The sequence below is a fragment of the Stegodyphus dumicola genome, chromosome X1 (genome assembly GCF_044657685.1).
Source record: "Stegodyphus dumicola isolate Sdum_Otavi_A_Nest chromosome X1, ASM4465768v1".
NCBI classification, from domain to species: Eukaryota; Metazoa; Arthropoda; class Arachnida; order Araneae; family Eresidae; genus Stegodyphus; species Stegodyphus dumicola.
In genome coordinates this window covers 67878185-67903040 of record NC_140780.1, presented here as the reverse complement: position 1 = coordinate 67903040, position 24856 = coordinate 67878185, and the positions used below count along the sequence as shown (strand labels likewise).

The 24856-nt window shown below is 32.3% G+C and overlaps 2 long non-coding RNA genes across 3 annotated transcripts in view; one reads left to right on the top strand and one right to left on the bottom strand.

Moving 5' to 3' along the window:
• LOC146993178 (uncharacterized) overlaps window positions 1-17140 on the bottom strand; it is an 880479-nt gene extending 863339 nt beyond the window's left edge. Inside the window, exons 1-3 of the long non-coding RNA XR_015038639.1 lie at window positions 16771-17140; window positions 12339-12438; window positions 4051-4150 (exon numbers count right to left, since the gene is read on the bottom strand). This is a non-coding gene — a long non-coding RNA (uncharacterized LOC146993178). The remainder of the gene's footprint in view (window positions 1-4050; window positions 4151-12338; window positions 12439-16770) is intronic.
• The window catches only part of LOC146993172 (uncharacterized), an 880419-nt gene that overhangs the window by 388139 nt on the left and 467424 nt on the right, over window positions 1-24856 (top strand). The gene's annotated exons all lie outside the window — the stretch shown is intronic.

The following is a 24856-nucleotide window of genomic DNA, read 5'->3' as shown; positions in this document are numbered from 1 at the left end:
CAGAATAAAAGGGATAATGATCTTCGAGAAAAGTAAATAATTTTAGCGCTGGTACAAAGATGGTACTGAAAGTCAATAAGCAGGTAATTTTAAATGACAAATAAACAAAATAAACTTTACTGTTAGCTTTGAAGCAGGTGTTATATATTAAACTATCTTAATTCACACACAGAATTTCTCACGTAACAGATAAAAAAAAAAGTAAGAATCAAACTCGCAATATACACACAGAATTTCTGACGTAACAGATAAAAAAAAGAGTAAGAATCAAACTCGCAATATATTGACATTAAAAGAGCTATACAAATATACTTATTATTTTTTTTTTTTTTGAAAGAGCTCAAAAACACCATTCTAAAAACAATTTCGAAAAACATCTCGGAAAGAAAAGTCATAAACCATAAAATAAATATTTCATTCAGAATTTTAATGCAAAAACCGTTTCTAATTTTAAGTTCTTTACTTAGGTACACTCATCCATGAGAGAGGACAGCTTAGTCCAATGTACAAGAAATTATCCTGTAATATTACGTTAATGAAATTATAGCAATATTTCACTCAGGGAAAGAACATATTGTCTAGCTGCCCGGGTTCGAGCCCAGCTTTAATACAGCAAGCCAAAACACATCAAATGCCATTGAATGATATACCATTTTGAAATGCTGCAAAAAATTTAAATAAAATTTCGTGAATGAGCTATTGCAATTACCTATATACTAAAATTTTGACCAAAAATTCAACAAAACTAAGATACTCTTTTTTTCTTTCGAAGGAATCAAAGTCATATACTAATGTAGGGATGCTCAACTTATTGTACTATAAAACCTAAACATAGGAATGAAATTTTGTCAGCTATGTGAGATGTCCAATACCGAGAAATTCCATAAATTGTAGATTAGAACGTACCTCTCAAAACACACGAAAGGTAAAACACAATTCAAATACTTTACATTTAGTCTTGAAGCAGATGTTCTATATTAAACTGTCTTAGCTCACATACAGAGTTAGTAATATAATAGCTCAAAATGTTGTAAGAACCAAACACGCATTATATAAACATTAAAAAAAAAAATCTACATACATTTATTAGTGTTACGAGGGTTTATTCTGAAATATAATAATGTCACTTTCAGTGAAATGATAGAAATTTTCACTCAGGGAAGGGACATTCTGTCTGGCTGCCTGGGTTCCATCCCAGCTTCTGTTACAAAAGTTTCATAGAAGAATTTTAAAAATCTAGAAACGAAACTTATGAAGAAATTATTGTCCATTATTGGTTCTATGATTTAGTCATTCTTACAGACATAATAACTAAAATCTTAAACTTGAGGGGGGGGGACAACTAAACTAAAGTTTTTGAATTTAAGGGTATTTTAAATTAATTTTAAAGCAGAATTAATTTTGTAAAAATATTACACAAATATAAGGAATATACATTTTTACCATAATGCAATGTACATTTTGCCACTTTGAAAATCTGGAGAGCTAAAGCGTGAGATATAAGAAAACTGAAACAAACATTTGGAAAATCTCATCGAGCTTAAATTAGTTTCTAAATTAGATGTTTTAGTGTACTTAAAATTAGGCCAACTACTACGTTCACTTCAAACCCATTACATAAGAGTAGTATTTAAGAAAAATGGTAAAAGATTGCAAATATGTTAACAATTCTACTGATCTAGAAATAGAAATAATTGGTTTTCATCCTAATTAAGATGAAGAATATCACAAAAAGCCATTTGAATAGTCCTAGATCAGAAAAATCATGAACTGTTAAACTTTTAAAATTCCTGCTTTCGATCTACTGAAAAATGTGAAAGAGAATTTTCAAACACAAACTTGTTAAAATCAATGTTCAGATACAGAATAACAAACAAACATCCGGACGACTGCATGGATTTAGCAATAACATCGCATGTACCAGAGGGAGAAAAAAAAACTCTCAGAAGAAATGCAATGTTAAATTTCACATTAAAATATGATTTCCCTGTATTTAATTTTCATCTTGCTGAATTTTTTTGTAAATAATACAAAGAGTATACCTTTTCTTTAAGATATTATACCACACATTTTTATACTTTGTGTAATGCACTTATAACTGAAATATTAAAAGTGCAATATATAATTGCAGCTAGCCAAAATTTTATAAACTTAAAATTGGCTCCCATTAAGTTAAAGTTGTTAATAACTGCACCAAGGGAAGGAATGCAATTTTATGTCTTTGTCTGTATTTGGTTTCATTTTCATATAGAAAGAGTTAAAAATAGGTTACCTAGGTAACAAAATTTAAACACACATTTTCAGGAAAAATTACAGAATAACAGATTTTGTTTCCCTGAAGACACAACAGCTCGCTATTCCAGCTATGATACAGACTGCATACTGTCATAGAGAAATTCCTTTCTTAAACAGGGAATTCATATACTTTAATCTGTTTTTACACAAGTACTGTTTATGACTAATCCATGGTCCAGGAGTAAAATGCTACACCCATCTAAATTTTTATTATTTCCGGTCATCTGTATACACTGTTTACCTATCACGACTAAACTCCCAATCTGCATTCCAAATAACTCATACCGTTCTTCAAGTCATATTTCGTAGTCTATCATTTTTGATACGGAAGGTACTTGCTGAGCGCAGACTTGTAAAGCATGATTTCGCGTATAGCAGTACCTTAAAGGATCCCATTTTATTTGTCCACTGCTAGAATTTCATTCATACGTGGAGCAACATTCATCCATCAACACCGGAAAGAATTTGTCTGCTACTTTAAACAATTTCCATCGACTGAAAATGAAGTCCGAAAAATCTTACAAATTTCAAAAGCAATCGATGCCGAAGAATTTTCACATATGGAAGACAGAGAAGTCAAACAATGAATCAGAAAATTACAAAAGAAGAATTGGGGTCTTATAAAACCCCTTGATAATAAAAGCGCTCATTATGAAGAAGAGCTTTTAACTGAAGATAAGATGAAGAAATTGTTAAATAACACAAAAAGCAATGTCTGATCTTCTAGCGAAGAATTACCCAATTAAAGAAAAAACAGGTGCTCTTTACAGCGGCACACATACAGTTGCATCAATCATTCTTATAAGCAAAAGACATCAGCTTTCTCAAAAAATATTTCTGTCATGCATTTGCCAAGAGAACGGAAAGAAGTCCAAAACAAACTTTCAGAGTGCTTTGCAAAACAAAGTGGAAAGTTATTCTGCAGAGTTTTACTTCGATAATAATAAAACATCTCTGATTTGATTTCAAAACGAATTTTTATTTGTGAAATCAATTTTAAATACATCTTCGCAAATAGGTTCATAAAACCTCCATATATGCCAAAATAGTTCAGATTAAGGGGAAAATAAAATAAAGTATGCTTAAAACAACTAATAAAAAGCACATTTTGAGCAGCCTTAACAGAAGACAATTTGGCCCCACTAACTTTCATTACGAATACTCATTAAATTTTTATTTACATTTCTTTTTTGTTCAACATTTAACTTTCAATGGTTTTAAGAGAAACAGCACTTGATAGACAGACTCTAAATTCGGAAAAAACTGAAACAAAATTGGTTTATACACAGGCAGAGTAATTACACTGACCTGTTGGGAAGAGAAGACCCCGTTGGACAAGGAAAATATTAGGCTAGACAGAGAGGAAAATGCTTACCCTCCTCCTCGTAATGGGAAAGGAGGCCACTTGGGAAAAAATTACACTACAGCAGTAATTTTCAAACCACTAAGAAGCAACAGAACTCTAACAAATTTCAGACTTCGGATAATTATAGTGTGATTCACAGTTCAACCTCACTTCGAATATTACAATACAATATAAAGAAAGAACCAATTCAGACACTTCAATATGGAATTCAAAACCTAAGAAATTAATGCATAGACGCTACCCTAAACGTTAAAACATAATGTGAAGCGTTCACATAAAATAAATAAGTAGTAAAACTCCAATATAAAGCAACATGTGAAAAGGGACCTACAAATTATAACATTCAAGGATTTCTAGTGAAAATAAAGTTAATATAAAACAAGAATTACCAGCCACAGATGTCTTTTTGCTCTGCACTATTTCTCCATTCTTTTTCTTTCATGATATGTTCTGCAATCCAAGAGTGCACAAAAATGATGACAAATTACACTAGAAGAGGCCAAGGATGGGGGAAGGAATCATTAGATTTTAACTACTTTGAAATTAAAGAATATCTATACACAAAGAGAAATATCTAATATTGTTTCTTAATATATAAAACTTCGAAAGTAGCCTTCTTTGTTTTAAATTCCAGCAATGTGCTACATTGTTACTAAAATCATGATTGCAGTCGATAGAAAAGCAAATGATTTTCCTTATACGACAGAAGTACACTAAGCGAAAGAGGTTTTTAATGTATGGGTACAACATGAACAACGAAAGAAAAAAAAAATTATACAGTTATTACAGATACACAGAATAAAAGGGAAAATGATCTTTGAGAAAAGTAAATAATTTTAGCGCAGGTACAAAAATGGCACCGAAAGTCAATAAGCAGGTAATTTTAAATGACAAATAAACAAAATAAACTTTACTGTTAGCTTTGAAGCAGGTGTTGTATATAAAACTATCTTAATTCACACACAGAATTAGTGACATAACAGATCAAAAAAGAGTAAGAATCAAACTCGCAATATATTGACATTAAAAGAGCTATACATATATACTTTTATAGCATTTTTTTTTTTTTTTTTTTTTTTTTTTTTTTTTTTTTTTTTTTTTTTTTAAGAAAGGGCTCAAAAACACCATTCTAAAAACAGATTTCGAAAAACATCTTGGAAAGAAAAGTCATAAACCATAAAATAAATATTTCATTCAGAATTTTAACGCAAGAACCCTTTCTAATTTTAAGTTCTTTACTTAGGTACACTCATCCATGAGAGAGGACAGCTTAGTCCAATGTACAAGAAATTATCCTGTAATATTACCACGTGACTTTAATGAAATTATAGCAATATTTCACTCAGTTAAAGAACATATTGTCCAGCTGCCCGGGTTCGAGCCCAGCTTTAATACAGCAAGCCAAAACACATCAAATGCCATTGAATGATATACCATTTTTAAATGTTGCAAAAAATTTAAAAAAAATTTCGTGAATGAGCTATTGCAATTACCTATATACTAAAATTTTGACCAAAAATTCAACAAAACTAAGATAGTCTTTTTTTCTTTCGAAGGAATCAAAGTCATATACTAATGGAGGGATGCTCAACTTATTGTACTATAAAACCTAAACATAGGAATGAAATTTTGTCAGCTATGTGAGATGTCGAATACCGAGAATTCCATAAATTGTAGATTAGAACATACCTCTCAAAACACACGAAAGGTAAAACACAATTCAAATACTTTACTTTTAGTCTTGAAGCAGATGTTCTATATTAAACTGTCTTAGCTCACATACAGAATTAGTAATATAATAGCTCAAAATGTTGTAAGAAACAAACACGCATTATATAAACATTAAAAAAAAATCTACATACATTTATTAGTGTTACGAGGGTTTATTCTGAAATATTATAACGTCACTTGCAGTGAAGATAGAAATTTTCACTCAGGGAAGGGACATTCTGTCTGGCTGCCTGGGTTCCATCCCAACTTCTGTTACAAAAGTTTCATAGAAGAATTTTAAAAATCTAGAAACGAAACTTATGAAGAAATTATTGTCCATTATTGGTTCTATGATTTAGTCATTCTTACAGACATAATAACTAAAATCTTAAACTTGACGGGGAAAAGAACTAAACTAAAGTTTTTGAATTTAAGGGTATTTTAAATTAATTTTAAATCAGAATTAATTTTGTAAAAATATTACACAAATATAAGGAATATACATTTTTACCATAATGCAATATACATTTGGCCACTTTGAAAATCTGGAGAACTAAAGCGTGAAATATAAGAAAACTGAAACAAACATTTGGAAAATCTCATCGAGCTTAAATTAGTTTCTAAATTAGATGTTTTGAGTGTATTTAAAATTAGGCCAACTACTACGTTCACTTCAAACCCATTACATAAAACTAGTATTTAAGAAAAATGGTAAAAGATCGCAAATATGTTAACAATTCTACTGATCTAGAAATAGAAATAACTGGTTTTCATTCTAATTAAGATGAAGAATATCACAAAAAGCCATTTGAATAGTCCTAGATCAGAAAAATCATGAACTGTTAAACTTTTAAAAAGATAAATTTCTGCTTTCGATCTACTTAAAAATGTGAAAGAGGATTTTCAACAACAAGAAAGAGGATTTTCAACAACAAACTTGTTAAAATCAATGTTCAGATACAGAATAACAAACAAGCATCCGGACGACTGCATGAATTTAGCAATAACATCGCATGTACCAGAGGGAGAAAAAAAAAACTCTCAGAAGAAATGCAATGTTAAATTTCACATTAAAATATTGTTACGAATTTGGTATTTAAAAAAAAAAGCTAATGTTAGTTCAATTATAAATTAAATGGTTTTATTTCTCGCTCAGTGCAGCGCGTGACGAATATTAAAAGAAAGCTAAGCTGGAAAATTGAAAATACAAGAGCGCGTGCATTAAATAAATAAATATCTCTTTTTGATTTCGAGAAAGTACTGGAAAATTCTAGCGCGTGATTTTAAAATCTTATAAAAGGAGGAAAACATCTCAGTTTGTAGTAGTTGCTTAGTTTGTTGTTGTTTAGAAAACTGCCGTTGTTGATTATAGCGAATTCGCGGATTAGCGTTCTTTAGCTGTTTTGAATTACGTTCTATTGTACATTTAAGTAGTTAAAAGATAACTACTGTGAGATATTGTGATACTGCATGATAATTTGAGAAAATTTAAGCATTTCTGTTGTGATAATAATAAATTTTTGTTCATTTTTCATCGGACTTGTGCATTCATTTCATAACGAATCCGTACGTACACAACAATTTTTGGTGGCAGCGGTGGGATTTGAATGCCAATAACAAGAGCGATGGAAGAGCAATTAAGGCATTTAATATCAGCCTTTGCCTCATTTAAAGAAGAAATGAAATTGGGCCAGGAATCCCTCAAGGAAGAAATGAAAGCGGCACAGGAACAAATGAAGTTGGGCCAGGAATCCGTTAAAGGAGAAATGAAATTGGGCCAGGAATCCGTTAAGGAAGAGATGAAATCTCTTAAAAATGAGATGAAAGCAGGTCAGGACGAAATGAAAAGAGAAATTACCTGCGTAATAGAAAATAAATTTGAGGCTATGGAAGGCAGAATAGACGCGGTTGAAACTAAAGTTGGACAAATAGAAGAAAGAGTTTCTTCGGTAAAAGAACAAGTAGAAGAAAGAATTTCTTCTGTAAAAGAACATATAGAAGAGAGAGTTTCTGCCGTCGAACAACAAATTGATGATAGGGTTTCTGCTGCCGTTGCCAAAGAAGTTGACAGCCTAAAGAAGTGCATAGCGACGGTAGGAAACAATTCTGAAGGTTTCAAATTTTTATCGATGCCTGCTCGTTCCGTTCTGAAACTATCTACATATGATGGGAAGACCTCCTGGCAGGTGTATAGGACACAATTTTCTATCGTTGCGGATGCGAATGGATGGGATTCCCAAGCTAAGGCCTGTCATCTCGCCGCTTCTCTGAGAGCAGACGCAGCGGATATCCTGCAGACGCTTCCCGAAAATCAAAGGCTAGATTTCGAAGCTCTATCCGGCGCTTTGGAGCTGCGCTTCGGCGAGAAATGTTTAAAAGACTACAGCAGGCTCCAATTAAAATCTCGTCAACAGAAGCTCACCGAAACGCTTCAGGAGCTCGCCACGGATGTTGAAAGGCTGTCACATGACGCCTTTTCGGAGTGCCCGACAGAAACAAGGGAAATCCTGTCCCTGCAATATTTCATCGATGGCATCCGGGACCCTGAAATACAGAAAGCACTGCGAATGGCGGATGTTAAAGATCTGAAAAGCGCTTTAGTGTATGCCATGAAATTTGAGGCAGCCCAGCAAGCCACCCGTCGAGACCGCCATCCAGTCAGAGCTGCTCAAGTCCACGACCCAGGGGACCAATTGATGGCTCGTTTAGATGATTTATCCAGACAAGTCGATGCTTTGATACGGAGTAGCAGTGGGAACAAAGTGGCTGTAAGATGTTGGAGATGTGGTTCTGAAGGTCACCTACGACGGCATTGCAGAACACCCCAGGGCACGGATAATAAAATGGATGAGTTGACAAGACCAGTGAATGCTTTAAGACGGAATAGTGGTGAAACAAAACCGACCCTAAAGTGCTGGAATTGCGGTGTTGAAGGCCACCTACGAAGGAACTGCAGAACTCCCCAGAGCACGGAAAATAAGGCATACGATTTAAACAGACAATTAAATGCCACGGGAAGGAAAAGGACTGACAAGAAACCAAAGTGCTGGAACTGTGGAGCTGAAGGCCACGTACGAAAGAATTGCAGAACACCCCAGGGTACGAAAATTGAGACAATTTCTGAGCAACGACGCAGGAAACAAATTAATGACCATATCAAGGAACGGAGGTTGCCAGATAATGAAAAACCCTGTTTTAAAGCGCTTAAGATCTCTATAGTGAGTGGCAACAATAACGGACTGTCCATCAATGGGAATATCGATGGAGTTCCTTGCAATATGATCATTGACACAGGAGCTAATGTTACCATCATTAGGAAAGATTTAGCTGAAAAGTTTAAAGATAAACTTATTTGGACGCCATCCTGTGTTACCCTTCAGACTGCGTCTGGTGACAAGATCGACATAACTGGGAAGTTAAACGTAAACATCACGTTTGGAAGTGCCGCCTACCATCACACGACATATGTGGCGGATATTACAGATCCATGCATACTCGGATTGGACTTTTTAAGGAAATACAATTTTTCCTTAGACTTGAAAAACAACAAACTGCTTTCAGGATCTGAAGACATGACTATCCATCCTAAGAAGGGATCCTCACCTGGAAATGCCAACGCTTTGTCCGAAAGAACCAGCTCGAGAAACAGTCGAAATCATGCTAGGGTCGAAAAGAAACACCAGACTACCAGCTATTCTCCATCTCATATGCTCTTCGGTCGAGACCTTCGTCTGCCTTGTGACCGCCTGTTTCATCGCCGTACGGATGCGCCTTCATCGCCTGAGGAACACATCCAAGATGTCAAGGCCCGTTTTGAAGTGATGCACCGTTCCGCACGAAAGCGAGTGAACTTGGCGACGGAGAAAGTGAAGACCAGATACAACGCGAGAGCTACTGGACATAGATTCAACAAAAGAGACAAGGTGTGGTTGTGGAACCCGATTCAACGAAAAGGACTGAGTCCTAAATTACAGTCACTTTCGGATGGTCCATATACAGTGCTGAACACGAATGACGTCGTGGTTCGGATCCGTGAATCTTCGAACACTTACGACAGGTTAGCTCATTACTATGGCCATAGTACGTAATGTAAATAATTGTAAATAGTATCAGACCATGGTCCTTTTTGTTTATAAATGTGTATTTAGTATTTGATTTGTATTTAGTAATTGATTTGCATTTAGTATTTGATTTGTATTTAGTATTAGTTTTGTATTTAGTATTTGATAGCATTTGATTTGTTTAAGTTAGTTATTGCATTTATTGTTTATATTGTTTGATTTTGTAATGTAATGTTTATGCCTCAGTTGCATTTATGCCACAGTTGTAAGTTTAGCTTCCTGTCCAGGGATTGTACTGCCCGGGACGTGCAGTCCTTGGGAAGGGGGCAGTGTTACGAATTTGGTATTTAAAAAAAAAAGCTAATGTTAGTTCAATTATAAATTAAATGGTTTTATTTCTCGCGCAGTGCAGCGCGTGACGAATATTAAAAGAAAGCTAAGCTGGAAAATTGAAAATACAAGAGCGCGTGCATTAAATAAATAAATATCTCTTTTTGATTTCGAGAAAGTACTGGAAAATTCTAGCGCGAGATTTTAAAATCTTATAAAAGGAGGAAAACATCTCAGTTTGTAATAGTTGCTTAGTTTGTTGTTGTTTAGAAAACTGCCGTTGTTGATTATAGCGAATTCGCGGATTAGCGTTTTTTAGCTGTTTTGAATTACGTTCTATTGTACATTTAAGTAGTTAAAAGATAACTAATGTGAGATATTGTGATACTGCATGATAATTTGAGAAAATTTAAGCATTTCTGTTGTGATAATAATAAATTTTTGTTCATTTTTCATCGGACTTGTGAATTCATTTCATAACGAATCCGTACGTACACAACAATATGATTTCCCTGTATTTAATTTTCATCTTGCTGAATTTTTTTTGTAGATAATACAAAGAGTATACCTTTTCTTTAAGATATTATACCACACATTTTTATACTTTGTGTAATGCACTTATAACTGAAATATTAAAAGTGCAATATAGAATTGCAGCTAGCCAAAATTTTATAAACTTAAAATTGGCTCCCATTAAGTTAAAGTTGTTAATAACTGCACCAAGGGAAGGAATGCAATTTTATTTCTTTGTCTGTATTTGGTTTCATTTTCATATAGAAAGAGTTAAAAATAGGTTACCTAGGTAACAAAATTTAAACACACATTTTCAGGAAAAATTACAGAATAACAGATTTTGTTTCCCTGAAGACACAACAGCTCGCTATTCCAGCTATGATACAGACTGCATACTGTCATAGAGAAATTCCTTTCTTAAACAGGGAATTCATATACTTTAATCTGTTTTTACACAAGTACTGTTTATGACCAATCCATGGTCCAGGAGTAAAATGCTACACCCATCTAAATTTTTATTATTTCCGGTCATCTGTATACACTGTTTACCTATCACGACTAAACTCCCAATCTGCATTCCAAATAACTCATACCGTTCTTCAAGTCATATTTCGTAGTCTATCATTTTTGATACGGAAGGTACTTGCTGAGCGCAGACTTGTAAAGCATGATTTCGCGTATAGCAGTACCTTAAAGGATCCCATTTTATTTGTCCACTGCTAGAATTTCATTCATACGTGGAGCAACATTCATCCATCAACACCGGAAAGAATTTATCTGCTACTTTAAACAATTTCCATCGACTGAAAATGAAGTCTGAAAAATTTTACAAATTTCAAAAGCAATCGATGCCGAAGAATTTTCACATATGGAAGACAGAGAAGTCAAACAATGAATCAGAAAATTACAAAAGAAGAATTGGGGTCTTATAAAACCCCTTGATAATAAAAGCGCTCATTATGAAGAAGAGCTTTTAACTGAAGATAAGATGAAGAAATTGTTAAATAACACAAAAAGCAATGTCTGATCTTCTAGCGAAGAATTACCCAATTAAAGAAAAAACAGGTGCTCTTTACAGCGGCACACATACAGTTGCATCAATCATTCTTATAAGCAAAAGACATCAGCTTTCTCAAAAAATATTTCTGTCATGCATTTGCCAAGAGAACGGAAAGAAGTCCAAAACAAACTTTCAGAGTGCTTTGCAAAACAAAGTGGAAAGTTATTCTGCAGAGTTTTACTTCGATAATAATAAAACATCTCTGATTTGATTTCAAAACGAATTTTTATTTGTGAAATCAATTTTAAATACATCTTCGCAAATAGGTTCATAAAACCTCCATATATGCCAAAATAGTTCAGATTAAGGGGAAAATAAAATAAAGTATGCTTAAAACAACTAATAAAAAGCACATTTTGAGCAGCCTTAACAGAAGACAATTTGGCCCCACTAACTTTCATTACGAATACTCATTAAATTTTTATTTACATTTCTTTTTTGTTCAACATTTAACTTTCAATGGTTTTAAGAGAAACAGCACTTGATAGACAGACTCTAAATTCGGAAAAAACTGAAACAAAATTGGTTTATACACAGGCAGAGTAATTACACTGACCTGTTGGGAAGAGAAGACCCCGTTGGACAAGGAAAATATTAGGCTAGACAGAGAGGAAAATGCTTACCCTCCTCCTCGTAATGGGAAAGGAGGCCACTTGGGAAAAAATTACACTACAGCAGTAATTTTCAAACCACTAAGAAGCAACAGAACTCTAACAAATTTCAGACTTCGGATAATTATAGTGTGATTCACAGTTCAACCTCACTTCGAATATTACAATACAATATAAAGAAAGAACCAATTCAGACACTTCAATATGGAATTCAAAACCTAAGAAATTAATGCATAGACGCTACCCTAAACGTTAAAACATAATGTGAAGCGTTCACGTAAAATAAATAAGTAGTAAAACTCCAATATAAAGCAACATGTGAAAAGGGACCTACAAATTATAACATTCAAGGATTTCTAGTGAAAATAAAGTTAATATAAAACAAGAATTACCAGCCACAGATGTCTTTTTGCTCTGCACTATTTCTCCATTCTTTTTCTTTCATGATATGTTCTGCAATCCAAGAGTGCACAAAAATGATGACAAATTACACTAGAAGAGGCCAAGGATGGGGGAAGGAATCATTAGATTTTAACTACTTTGAAATTAAAGAATATCTATACACAAAGAGAAATATCTAATATTGTTTCTTAATATATAAAACTTCGAAAGTAGCCTTCTTTGTTTTAAATTCCAGCAATGTGCTACATTGTTACTAAAATCATGATTGCAGTCGATAGAAAAGCAAATGATTTTCCTTATACGACAGAAGTACACTAAGCGAAAGAGGTTTTTAATGTATGGGTACAACATGAACAACGAAAGAAAAAAAAAATTATACAGTTATTACAGATACACAGAATAAAAGGGAAAATGATCTTTGAGAAAAGTAAATAATTTTAGCGCAGGTACAAAAATGGCACCGAAAGTCAATAAGCAGGTAATTTTAAATGACAAATAAACAAAATAAACTTTACTGTTAGCTTTGAAGCAGGTGTTGTATATAAAACTATCTTAATTCACACACAGAATTAGTGACATAACAGATCAAAAAAGAGTAAGAATCAAACTCGCAATATATTGACATTAAAAGAGCTATACATATATACTTTTATAGCATTTTTTTTTTTTTTTTTTTTTTTTTTTTTTTTTAAGAAAGGGCTCAAAAACACCATTCTAAAAACAGATTTCGAAAAACATCTTGGAAAGAAAAGTCATAAACCATAAAATAAATATTTCATTCAGAATTTTAACGCAAGAACCCTTTCTAATTTTAAGTTCTTTACTTAGGTACACTCATCCATGAGAGAGGACAGCTTAGTCCAATGTACAAGAAATTATCCTGTAATATTACCACGTGACTTTAATGAAATTATAGCAATATTTCACTCAGGGAAAGAACATATTGTCCAGCTGCCCGGGTTCGAGCCCAGCTTTAATACAGCGAGCCAAAACACATCAAATGCCATTGAATGATATACCATTTTGAAATGTTGCAAAAAATTTAAATAAAATTTCGTGAATGAGCTATTGCAATTACCTATATACTAAAATTTTGACCAAAAATTCAACAAAACTAAGATAGTCTTTTTTTCTTTTGAAGGAATCAAAGTCATATACTAATGGAGGGATGCTCAACTTATTGTACTATAAAACCTAAACATAGGAATGAAATTTTGTCAGCTATGTGAGATGTCCAATACCGAGAAATTCCATAAATTGTAGATTAGAACATACCTCTCAAAACACACGAAAGGTAAAACACAATTCAAATACTTTACTTTTAGTCTTGAAGCAGATGTTCTATATTAAACTGTCTTAGCTCACATACAGAATTAGTAATATAATAGCTCAAAATGTTGTAAGAACCAAACACGCATTATATAAACATTAAAAAAAAATCTACATACATTTATTAGTGTTACGAGGGTTTATTCTGAAATATTATAACGTCACTTGCAGTGAAATGATAGAAATTTTCACTCAGGGAAGGGACATTCTGTCTGGCTGCCTGGGTTCCATCCCAACTTCTGTTACAAAAGTTTCATAGAAGAATTTTAAAAATCTAGAAACGAATCTTATGAAGAAATTATTGTCCATTATTGGTTCTATGATTTAGTCATTCTTACAGACATAATAACTAAAATCTTAAACTTGACGGGGGAAAGAACTAAACTAAAGTTTTTGAATTTAAGGGTATTTTAAATTAATTTTAAATCAGAATTAATTTTGTAAAAATATTACACAAATATAAGGAATATACATTTTTACCATAATGCAATATACATTTGGCCACTTTGAAAATCTGGAGAACTAAAGCGTGAAATATAAGAAAACTGAAACAAACATTTGGAAAATCTCATCGAGCTTAAATTAGTTTCTAAATTAGATGTTTTGAGTGTATTTAAAATTAGGCCAACTACTACGTTCACTTCAAACCCATTACATAAAACTAGTATTTAAGAAAAATGGTAAAAGATTGCAAATATGTTAACAATTCTACTGATCTAGAAATAGAAATAACTGGTTTTCATCCTAATTAAGATGAAGAATATCACAAAAAGCCATTTGAATAGTCCTAGATCAGAAAAATCATGAACTGTTAAACTTCAAAAAAGATAAATTCCTGCTTTCGATCTACTTAAAAATGTCAAAGAGGATTTTCAACAACAAACTTGTTAAAATCAATGTTCAGATACAGAATAACAAACAAACATCCGGACGACTGCATGGATTTAGCAATAACATCGCATGTACCAGAGGGAGAAAAAAAAACTCTCAGAAGAAATGCAATGTTAAATTTCACATTAAAATATGATTTCCCTGTATTTAATTTTCATCTTGCTGAATTTTTTTTGTAAATAATACAAAGAGTATACCTTCTCTTTAAGATATTATACCACACATTTTTATACTTTGTGTAATGCACTTATAACTGAAATATTAAAAGCACAATATAGAATTGCAGCTAGCCAAAATTTTATAAACTTAAAATTGGCTCCCATTAAGTTAAAGTTGTTAATAACTGCACCAAGGGAAGGAATGCAATTTTATTTCTTTGTCTGTATTTGGTTTCATTTTCATATAGAAAGAGTTAAAAATAGGTTACCTAGGAAACAAAATTTAAACACACATTTTCAGGAAAAATTACAGAATAACAGATTTTGTTTCCCTGAAGACACAAAACCTCGCTATTCCAGCTATGATACAGACTGCATATTGCATAGAGAAATTCCTTTCTTAAACAGGGAATTCATATACTTTAATCTGTTTTTACACAAGTACTGTTTATGACTAATCCATGGTCCAGGAGTAAAATACTACACCCATCTAAATTTTTATTATTTCCGGTCATCTGTATACACTGTTTACCTATCACGACTAAACTCCCAATCTGCATTCCAAATAACTCATACCATTCTTCAAATCATATTTCGTAGTCTATCATTTTTAATACGGCAGGTACTTGCTGAGCGGAGAATTGTAAAGCGTCATTTCGCGTATAGCAGTACCTTAAAGGATCCCATTTTATTTGTCCACTGCTAGAATTTCATTCATACGTGGTGCAACATTCATCCATCAACACCAGAGAGAATTTATCTGCTACTTTAAACAATTTCCATCGACTGAAAATGAAGTCCGAAAATCTTACAAATTTCAAAAGCAATCGATGCCGAAGAATTTTCACATATGGAAGACAGAGAAGTCAAACAATGAATCAGAAAATTACAAAAGAAGAATTGGGGTCTTATAAAACCCCTTGATAATAAAAGCGCTCATTATGAAGAAGAGCTTTTAACTGAAGAAAAGATGAAGAAATTGTTAAATAACACAAAAAGCAATGTCTGATCTTCTAGCGAAGAATTACCCAATTAAAGAAAAAACATGTGCTCTTTACAGCGGCACGCATACAGTTGCATCAATCATTCTTATAAGCAAAAGACATCAGCTCTCTCAAAAAATATTTCTGTCATGCATTTGCCAAGAGAACGGAAAGAAATAGAAAGAAACTTTCAGAGTGCTTTGCAAAACAAAGTGGAAAGTTATTCTGCAGAATTTTACTTCGATAATAATAAAACATCTCTGATTTGATTTCAAAACAAATTTTTATTTGTGAAATCAATTTTAAATAGATCTTCGCAAATAGGTTCATAAAACCTCCATATATGCCAAAATAGTTCAGATTAAGGGGAAAATAAAATAAAGTATGCTTAAAACAACTAATAAAAAGCACATTTTTAGCAGCCTTAACAGAAGACAATTTGGCCCCACTAACTTTCATTACGAATACTCATTAAATTTTTATTTACATTTCTTTTTTGTTCAACATTTAACTTTCAATGGTTTTAAGAGAAACAGCACTTGATAGACAGACTCTAAATTCGGAAAAAACTGAAACAAAATTGGTTTATACACAGGCAGAGTAATTACACTGACCTGTTGGGAAGAGAAGACCCCGTTGGACAAGGAAAATATTAGACCAGACAGAGAGGAAAATGCTTACCCTCCTCCTCGTAATGCGAAAGGAGGCCACTTGGGAAAAAATTACACTACAGCAGTAATTTTGAAACCACTAAGAAGCAACAGAACTCTAACAAATTTCAGACTTCGGATAATTATAGTGTGATTCACAGTTCAACCTCACTTCGAATATTACAATACAATATAAAGAAAGAACCAATTCAGACACTTCAATATGGAATTCAAAACCTAAGAAATTAATGCATAGACGCTACCCTAAACGTTAAAACATAATGTGAAGCGTTCACGTAAAATAAATAAGTAGTAAAACTCCAATATAAAGCAACATGTGAAAAGGGACCTACAAATTATAACATTCAAGCATTTCTAGTGAAAATAAAGTTAATATAAAACAAGAATTACCAGCCACAGATGTCTTTTTGCTCTGCACTATTTCTCCATTCTTTTTCTTTCATGATATGTTCTGCAATCCAAGAGTGCACAAAAATGATGACAAATTATACTAGAAGAGGCCAAGGATGGGGGAAGGAATCATTAGATTTTAACTACTTTGAAATTAAAGAATATCTATACTCAAAGAGAAATATCTAATATTGTTTCTTAATATATAAAACTTCGAAAGTAGCCTTCTTTGTTTTAAATTCCAGCAATGTGCTACATTGTTACTAAAATCATGATTGCAGTCGATAGAAAAGCAAATGATTTTCCTTATACGACAGAAGTACAGTAAGCGAAAGAGGTTTTTAATGTATGGGTACAACATGAACAATGAAAGAAAAAAAAATTATACAGTTATTACAGATACATAGAATAAAAGGGAAAATGATCTTTGAGAAAAGTAAATAATTTTAGCGCAGGTACAAAAATGGCACCGAAAGTCAATAAGCAGGTAATTTTAAATGACAAATAAACAAAATAAACTTTACTGTTAGCTTTGAAGCAGGTGTTATATATAAAACTATCTTAATTCACACACAGAATTAGTGACATAACAGATCAAAAAAGAGTAAGAATCAAACTCGCAATATATTGACATTAAAAGAGCTATATATATATACTTTCATAGCATTTTTTTTTTTTTTTTTTTTTTTTTTTTTTTTTTAAGGAAGGGCTCAAAAACCCCATTCTAAAAACAGATTTCGAAAAACATCTTGGAAAGAAAAGTCATAAACCATAAAATAAATATTTCATTCAGAATTTTAACGCAAGAACCCTTTCTAATTTTAAGTTCTTTACTTAGGTACACTCATCCATGAGAGAGGACAGCTTCGTCCAATGTACAAGAAATTATCCTGTAATATTACCACGTGACTTTAATGAAATTATAGCAATATTTCACTCAGGGAATGAACATATTGTCCAGCTGCCCGGGTTCGAGCCCAGCTTTAATACAGCGAGCCAAAACACATCAAATGCCATTGAATGATATACCATTTTTAAATGTTGCAAAAAATTTAAATAAAATTTCGTGAATGAGCTATTGCAATTACCCATATACTAAAATTTTGACCAAAAATTCAACAAAACTAAGATAGTCTTTTTTTCTTTTGAAGGAATCAAAGTCATATACTAATGGAGGGATGCTCAACTTATTGTACTATAAAACCTAAACATAGGAATGAAATTTTGTCAGCTATGTGAGATGTCCAATACCGAGAAATTCCATAAATTGTAGATTAGAACATACCTCTCAAAACACACGAAAGGTAAAACACAATTCAAATACTTTACTTTTAGTCTTGAAGCAGATGTTCTATATTAAACTGTCTTAGCTCACATACAGAATTAGTAATATAATAGCTCAAAATGTTGTAAGAACCAAACACGCATTATATAAACATTAAAAAAAAATCTACATACATTTATTAGTGTTACGAGGGTTTATTCTGAAATATTATAACGTCACTTTCAGTGAAATGATAGAAATTTTCACTCAGGGAAGGGACATTCTGTCTGGCTGCCTGGGTTCCATCCCAACTTCTGTTACAAAAGTTTCATAGAAGAATTTTAAAAATCTAGAAACGAATCTTATGAAGAAATTATTGTCCATTATTGGTTCTATGATTTAGTCATTCTTACAGACATAATAACTAAAATCTTAAACTTGACGGGGGAAAGAACTAAACTAAAGTTTTTGAATTTAAGGGTATTTTAAATTAATTTTAAATCAGAATTAATTTTGTAAAAATATTACACAAATATAAGGAATATACATTTTTACCATAATGCAATATACATTTGGCCACTTTGAAAATCTGGAGAACTAAAGCGTGAAATATAAGAAAACTGAAACAAACATTTGGAAAATCTCATCGAGCTTAAATTAGTTTCTAAATTAGATGTTTTGAGTGTATTTAAAATTAGGCCAACTACTACGTTCACTTCAAACCCATTACATAAAACTAGTATTTAAGAAAAATGGTAAAAGATTGCAAATATGTTAACAATTCTACTGATCTAGAAATAGAAATAACTGGTTTTCATCCTAATTAAGATGAAGAATATCACAAAAAGCCATTTGAATAGTCCTAGATCAGAAAAATCATGAACTGTTAAACTTCAAAAAAGATAAATTCCTGCTTTCGATCTACTTAAAAATGTCAAAGAGGATTTTCAACAACAAACTTGTTAAAATCAATGTTCAGATACAGAATAACAAACAAACATCCGGACGACTGCATGGATTTAGCAATAACATCGCATGTACCAGAGGGAGAAAAAAAAACTCTCAGAAGAAATGCAATGTTAAATTTCACATTAAAATATGATTTCCCTGTATTTAATTTTCATCTTGCTGAATTTTTTTTGTAAATAATACAAAGAGTATACCTTTTCTTTAAGATATTATACCACACATTTTTATACTTTGTGTAATGCACTTATAACTGAAATATTAAAAGCACAATATAGAATTGCAGCTAGCCAAAATTTTATAAACTTAAAATTGGCTCCCATTAAGTTAAAGTTGTTAATAACTGCACCAAGGGAAGGAATGCAATTTTATTTCTTTGTCTGTATTTGGTTTCATTTTCATATAGAAAGAGTTAAAAATAGGTTACCTAGGAAACAAAATTTAAACACACATTTTCAGGAAAAATTACAGAATAACAGATTTTGTTTCCCTGAAGACACAAAACCTCGCTATTCCAGCTATGATACAGACTGCATATTGCATAGAGAAATTCCTTTCTTAAACAGGGAATTCATATAATTTAATCTGTTTTTACACAAGTACTGTTTATGACTAATCCATGGTCCAGGAGTAAAATACTACACCCATCTAAATTTTTATTATTTCCGGTCATCTGTATACACTGTTTACCTATCACGACTAAACTCCCAATCTGCATTCCAAATAACTCATACCATTCTTCAAATCATATTTCGTAGTCTATCATTTTTAATACGGCAGGTACTTGCTGAGCGGAGAATTGTAAAGCGTCATTTCGCGTATAGCAGTACCTTAAAGGATCCCATTTTATTTGTCCACTGCTAGAATTTCATTCATACGTGGTGCAACATTCATCCATCAACACCAGAGAGAATTTATCTGCTACTTTAAACAATTTCCATCGACTGAAAATGAAGTCCGAAAATCTTACAAATTTCAAAAGCAATCGATGCCGAAGAATTTTCACATATGGAAGACAGAGAAGTCAAACAATGAATCAGAAAATTACAAAAGAAGAATTGGGGTCTTATAAAACCCCTTGATAATAAAAGCGCTCATTATGAAGAAGAGCTTTTAACTGAAGAAAAGATGAAGAAATTGTTAAATAACACAAAAAGCAATGTCTGATCTTCTAGCGAAGAATTACCCAATTAAAGAAAAAACATGTGCTCTTTACAGCGGCACGCATACAGTTGCATCAATCATTCTTATAAGCAAAAGACATCAGCTCTCTCAAAAAATATTTCTGTCATGCATTTGCCAAGAGAACGGAAAGAAATAGAAAGAAACTTTCAGAGTGCTTTGCAAAACAAAGTGGAAAGTTATTCTGCAGAATTTTACTTCGATAATAATAAAACATCTCTGATTTGATTTCAAAACAAATTTTTATTTGTGAAATCAATTTTAAATAGATCTTCGCAAATAGGTTCATAAAACCTCCCAATATGCCAAAATAGTTCAGATTAAGGGGAAAATTAAATAAAGTATGCTTAAAACAACTAATAAAAAGCACATTTTGAGCAGCCTTAACAGAAGACAATTTGGCCCCACTAACTTTCATTACGAATACTCATTAAATTTTTATTTACATTTCTTTTTTGTTCAACATTTAACTTTCAATGGTTTTAAGAGAAACAGCACTTGATAGACAGACTCTAAATTCGGAAAAAACTGAAACAAAATTGGTTTATACACAGGCAGAGTAATTACACTGACCTGTTGGGAAGAGAAGACCCCGTTGGACAAGGAAAATATTAGGCCAGACAGAGAGGAAAATGCTTACCCTCCTCCTCGTAATGCGAAAGGAGGCCACTTGGGAAAAAATTACACTACAGCAGTAATTTTGAAACCACTAAGAAGCAACAGAACTCTAACAAATTTCAGACTTCTGATAATTATAGTGTGATTCACAGTTCAACCTCACTTCGAATATTACAATACAATATAAAGAAAGAACCTATTCAGACACTTCAATATGGAATTCAAAACCTAAGAAATTAATGCATAGACGCTACCCTAAACGTTAAAACATAATGTGAAGCGTTCACGTAAAATAAATAAGTAGTAAAACTCCAATATAAAGCAACATGTGAAAAGGGACCTACAAATTATAACATTCAAGCATTTCTAGTGAAAATAAAGTTAATATAAAACAAGAATTACCAGCCACAGATGTCTTTTTGCTCTGCACTATTTCTCCATTCTTTTTCTTTCATGATATGTTCTGCAATCCAAGAGTGCACAAAAATGATGACAAATTATACTAGAAGAGGCCAAGGATGGGGGAAGGAATCATTAGATTTTAACTACTTTGAAATTAAAGAATATCTATACTCAAAGAGAAATATCTAATATTGTTTCTTAATATATAAAACTTCGAAAGTAGCCTTCTTTGTTTTAAATTCCAGCAATGTGCTACATTGTTACTAAAATCATGATTGCAGTCGATAGAAAAGCAAATGATTTTCCTTATACGACAGAAGTACAGTAAGCGAAAGAGGTTTTTAATGTATGGGTACAACATGAACAATGAAAGAAAAAAAAATTATACAGTTATTACAGATACACAGAATAAAAGGGAAAATGATCTTTGAGAAAAGTAAATAATTTTAGCGCAGGTACAAAAATGGCACCGAAAGTCAATAAGCAGGTAATTTTAAATGACAAATAAACAAAATAAACTTTACTGTTAGCTTTGAAGCAGGTGTTATATATAAAACTATCTTAATTCACACACAGAATTAGTGACATAACAGATCAAAAAAGAGTAAGAATCAAACTCGCAATATATTGACATTAAAAGAGCTATACATATATACTTTTATAGCATTTTTTTTTTTTTTTTTTTTTTTTTTAAGAAAGGGCTCAAAAACACCATTCTAAAAACAGATTTCGAAAAACATCTTGGAAAGAAAAGTCATAAACCATAAAATAAATATTTCATTCAGAATTTTAACGCAAGAACCCTTTCTAATTTTAAGTTCTTTACTTAGGTACACTCATCCATGAGAGAGGACAGCTTAGTCCAATGTACAAGAAATTATCCTGTAATATTACCACGTGACTTTAATGAAATTATAGCAATATTTCACTCAGTTAAAGAACATATTGTCCAGCTGCCCGGGTTCGAGCCCAGCTTTAATACAGCAAGCCAAAACACATCAAATCCCATTGAATGATATACCATTTTTAAATGTTGCAAAAAATTTTAAAAAAATTTCGTGAATGAGCTATTGCAATTACCTATATACTAAAATTTTGACCAAAAATTCAACAAAACTAAGATAGTCTTTTTTTCTTTCGAAGGAATCAAAGTCATATACTAATGGAGGGATGCTCAACTTATTGTACTATAAAACCTAAACATAGGAATGAAATTTTGTCAGCTATGTGAGATGTCGAATACCGAGAATTCCATAAATTGTAGATTAGAACATACCTCTCAAAACACACGAAAGGTAAAACACAATTCAAATACTTTACTTTTAGTCTTGAAGCAGATGTTCTATATTAAACTGTCTTAGCTCACATACAGAATTAGTAATATAATAGCTCAAAATGTTGTAAGAAACAAACACGCATTATATAAACATTAAAAAAAAATCTACATACATTTATTAGTGTTACGAGGGTTTATTCTGAAATATTATAACGTCACTTGCAGTGAAGATAGAAATTTTCACTCAGGGAAGGGACATTCTGTCTGGCTGCCTGGGTTCCATCCCAACTTCTGTTACAAAAGTTTCATAGAAGAATTTTAAAAATCTAGAAACGAAACTTATGAAGAAATTATTGTCCATTATTGGTTCTATGATTTAGTCATTCTTACAGACATAATAACTAAAATCTTAAACTTGACGGGGGAAAGAACTAAACTAAAGTTTTTGAATTTAAGGGTATTTTAAATTAATTTTAAATCAGAATTAATTTTGTAAAAATATTACACAAATATAAGGAATATACATTTTTACCATAATGCAATATACATTTGGCCACTTTGAAAATCTGGAGAACTAAAGCGTGAAATATAAGAAAACTGAAACAAACATTTGGAAAATCTCATCGAGCTTAAATTAGTTTCTAAATTAGATGTTTTGAGTGTATTTAAAATTAGGCCAACTACTACGTTCACTTCAAACCCATTACATAAAACTAGTATTTAAGAAAAATGGTAAAAGATCGCAAATATGTTAACAATTCTACTGATCTAGAAATAGAAATAACTGGTTTTCATTCTAATTAAGATGAAGAATATCACAAAAAGCCATTTGAATAGTCCTAGATCAGAAAAATCATGAACTGTTAAACTTTTAAAAAGATAAATTTCTGCTTTCGATCTACTTAAAAATGTGAAAGAGGATTTTCAACAACAAGAAAGAGGATTTTCAACAACAAACTTGTTAAAATCAATGTTCAGATACAGAATAACAAACAAGCATCCGGACGACTGCATGAATTTAGCAATAACATCGCATGTACCAGAGGGAGAAAAAAAAAACTCTCAGAAGAAATGCAATGTTAAATTTCACATTAAAATATTGTTACGAATTTGGTATTTAAAAAAAAAAGCTAATGTTAGTTCAATTATAAATTAAATGGTTTTATTTCTCGCGCAGTGCAGCGCGTGACGAATATTAAAAGAAAGCTAAGCTGGAAAATTGAAAATACAAGAGCGCGTGCATTAAATAAATAAATATCTCTTTTTGATTTCGAGAAAGTACTGGAAAATTCTAGCGCGTGATTTTAAAATCTTATAAAAGGAGGAAAACATCTCAGTTTGTAGTAGTTGCTTAGTTTGTTGTTGTTTAGAAAACTGCCGTTGTTGATTATAGCGAATTCGCGGATTAGCGTTCTTTAGCTGTTTTGAATTACGTTCTATTGTACATTTAAGTAGTTAAAAGATAACTACTGTGAGATATTGTGATACTGCATGATAATTTGAGAAAATTTAAGCATTTCTGTTGTGATAATAATAAATTTTTGTTCATTTTTCATCGGACTTGTGCATTCATTTCATAACGAATCCGTACGTACACAACAATTTTTGGTGGCAGCGGTGGGATTTGAATGCCAATAACAAGAGCGATGGAAGAGCAATTAAGGCATTTAATATCAGCCTTTGCCTCATTTAAAGAAGAAATGAAATTGGGCCAGGAATCCCTCAAGGAAGAAATGAAAGCGGCACAGGAACAAATGAAGTTGGGCCAGGAATCCGTTAAAGGAGAAATGAAATTGGGCCAGGAATCCGTTAAGGAAGAGATGAAATCTCTTAAAAATGAGATGAAAGCAGGTCAGGACGAAATGAAAAGAGAAATTACCTGCGTAATAGAAAATAAATTTGAGGCTATGGAAGGCAGAATAGACGCGGTTGAAACTAAAGTTGGACAAATAGAAGAAAGAGTTTCTTCGGTAAAAGAACAAGTAGAAGAAAGAATTTCTTCTGTAAAAGAACATATAGAAGAGAGAGTTTCTGCCGTCGAACAACAAATTGATGATAGGGTTTCTGCTGCCGTTGCCAAAGAAGTTGACAGCCTAAAGAAGTGCATAGCGACGGTAGGAAACAATTCTGAAGGTTTCAAATTTTTATCGATGCCTGCTCGTTCCGTTCTGAAACTATCTACATATGATGGGAAGACCTCCTGGCAGGTGTATAGGACACAATTTTCTATCGTTGCGGATGCGAATGGATGGGATTCCCAAGCTAAGGCCTGTCATCTCGCCGCTTCTCTGAGAGCAGACGCAGCGGATATCCTGCAGACGCTTCCCGAAAATCAAAGGCTAGATTTCGAAGCTCTATCCGGCGCTTTGGAGCTGCGC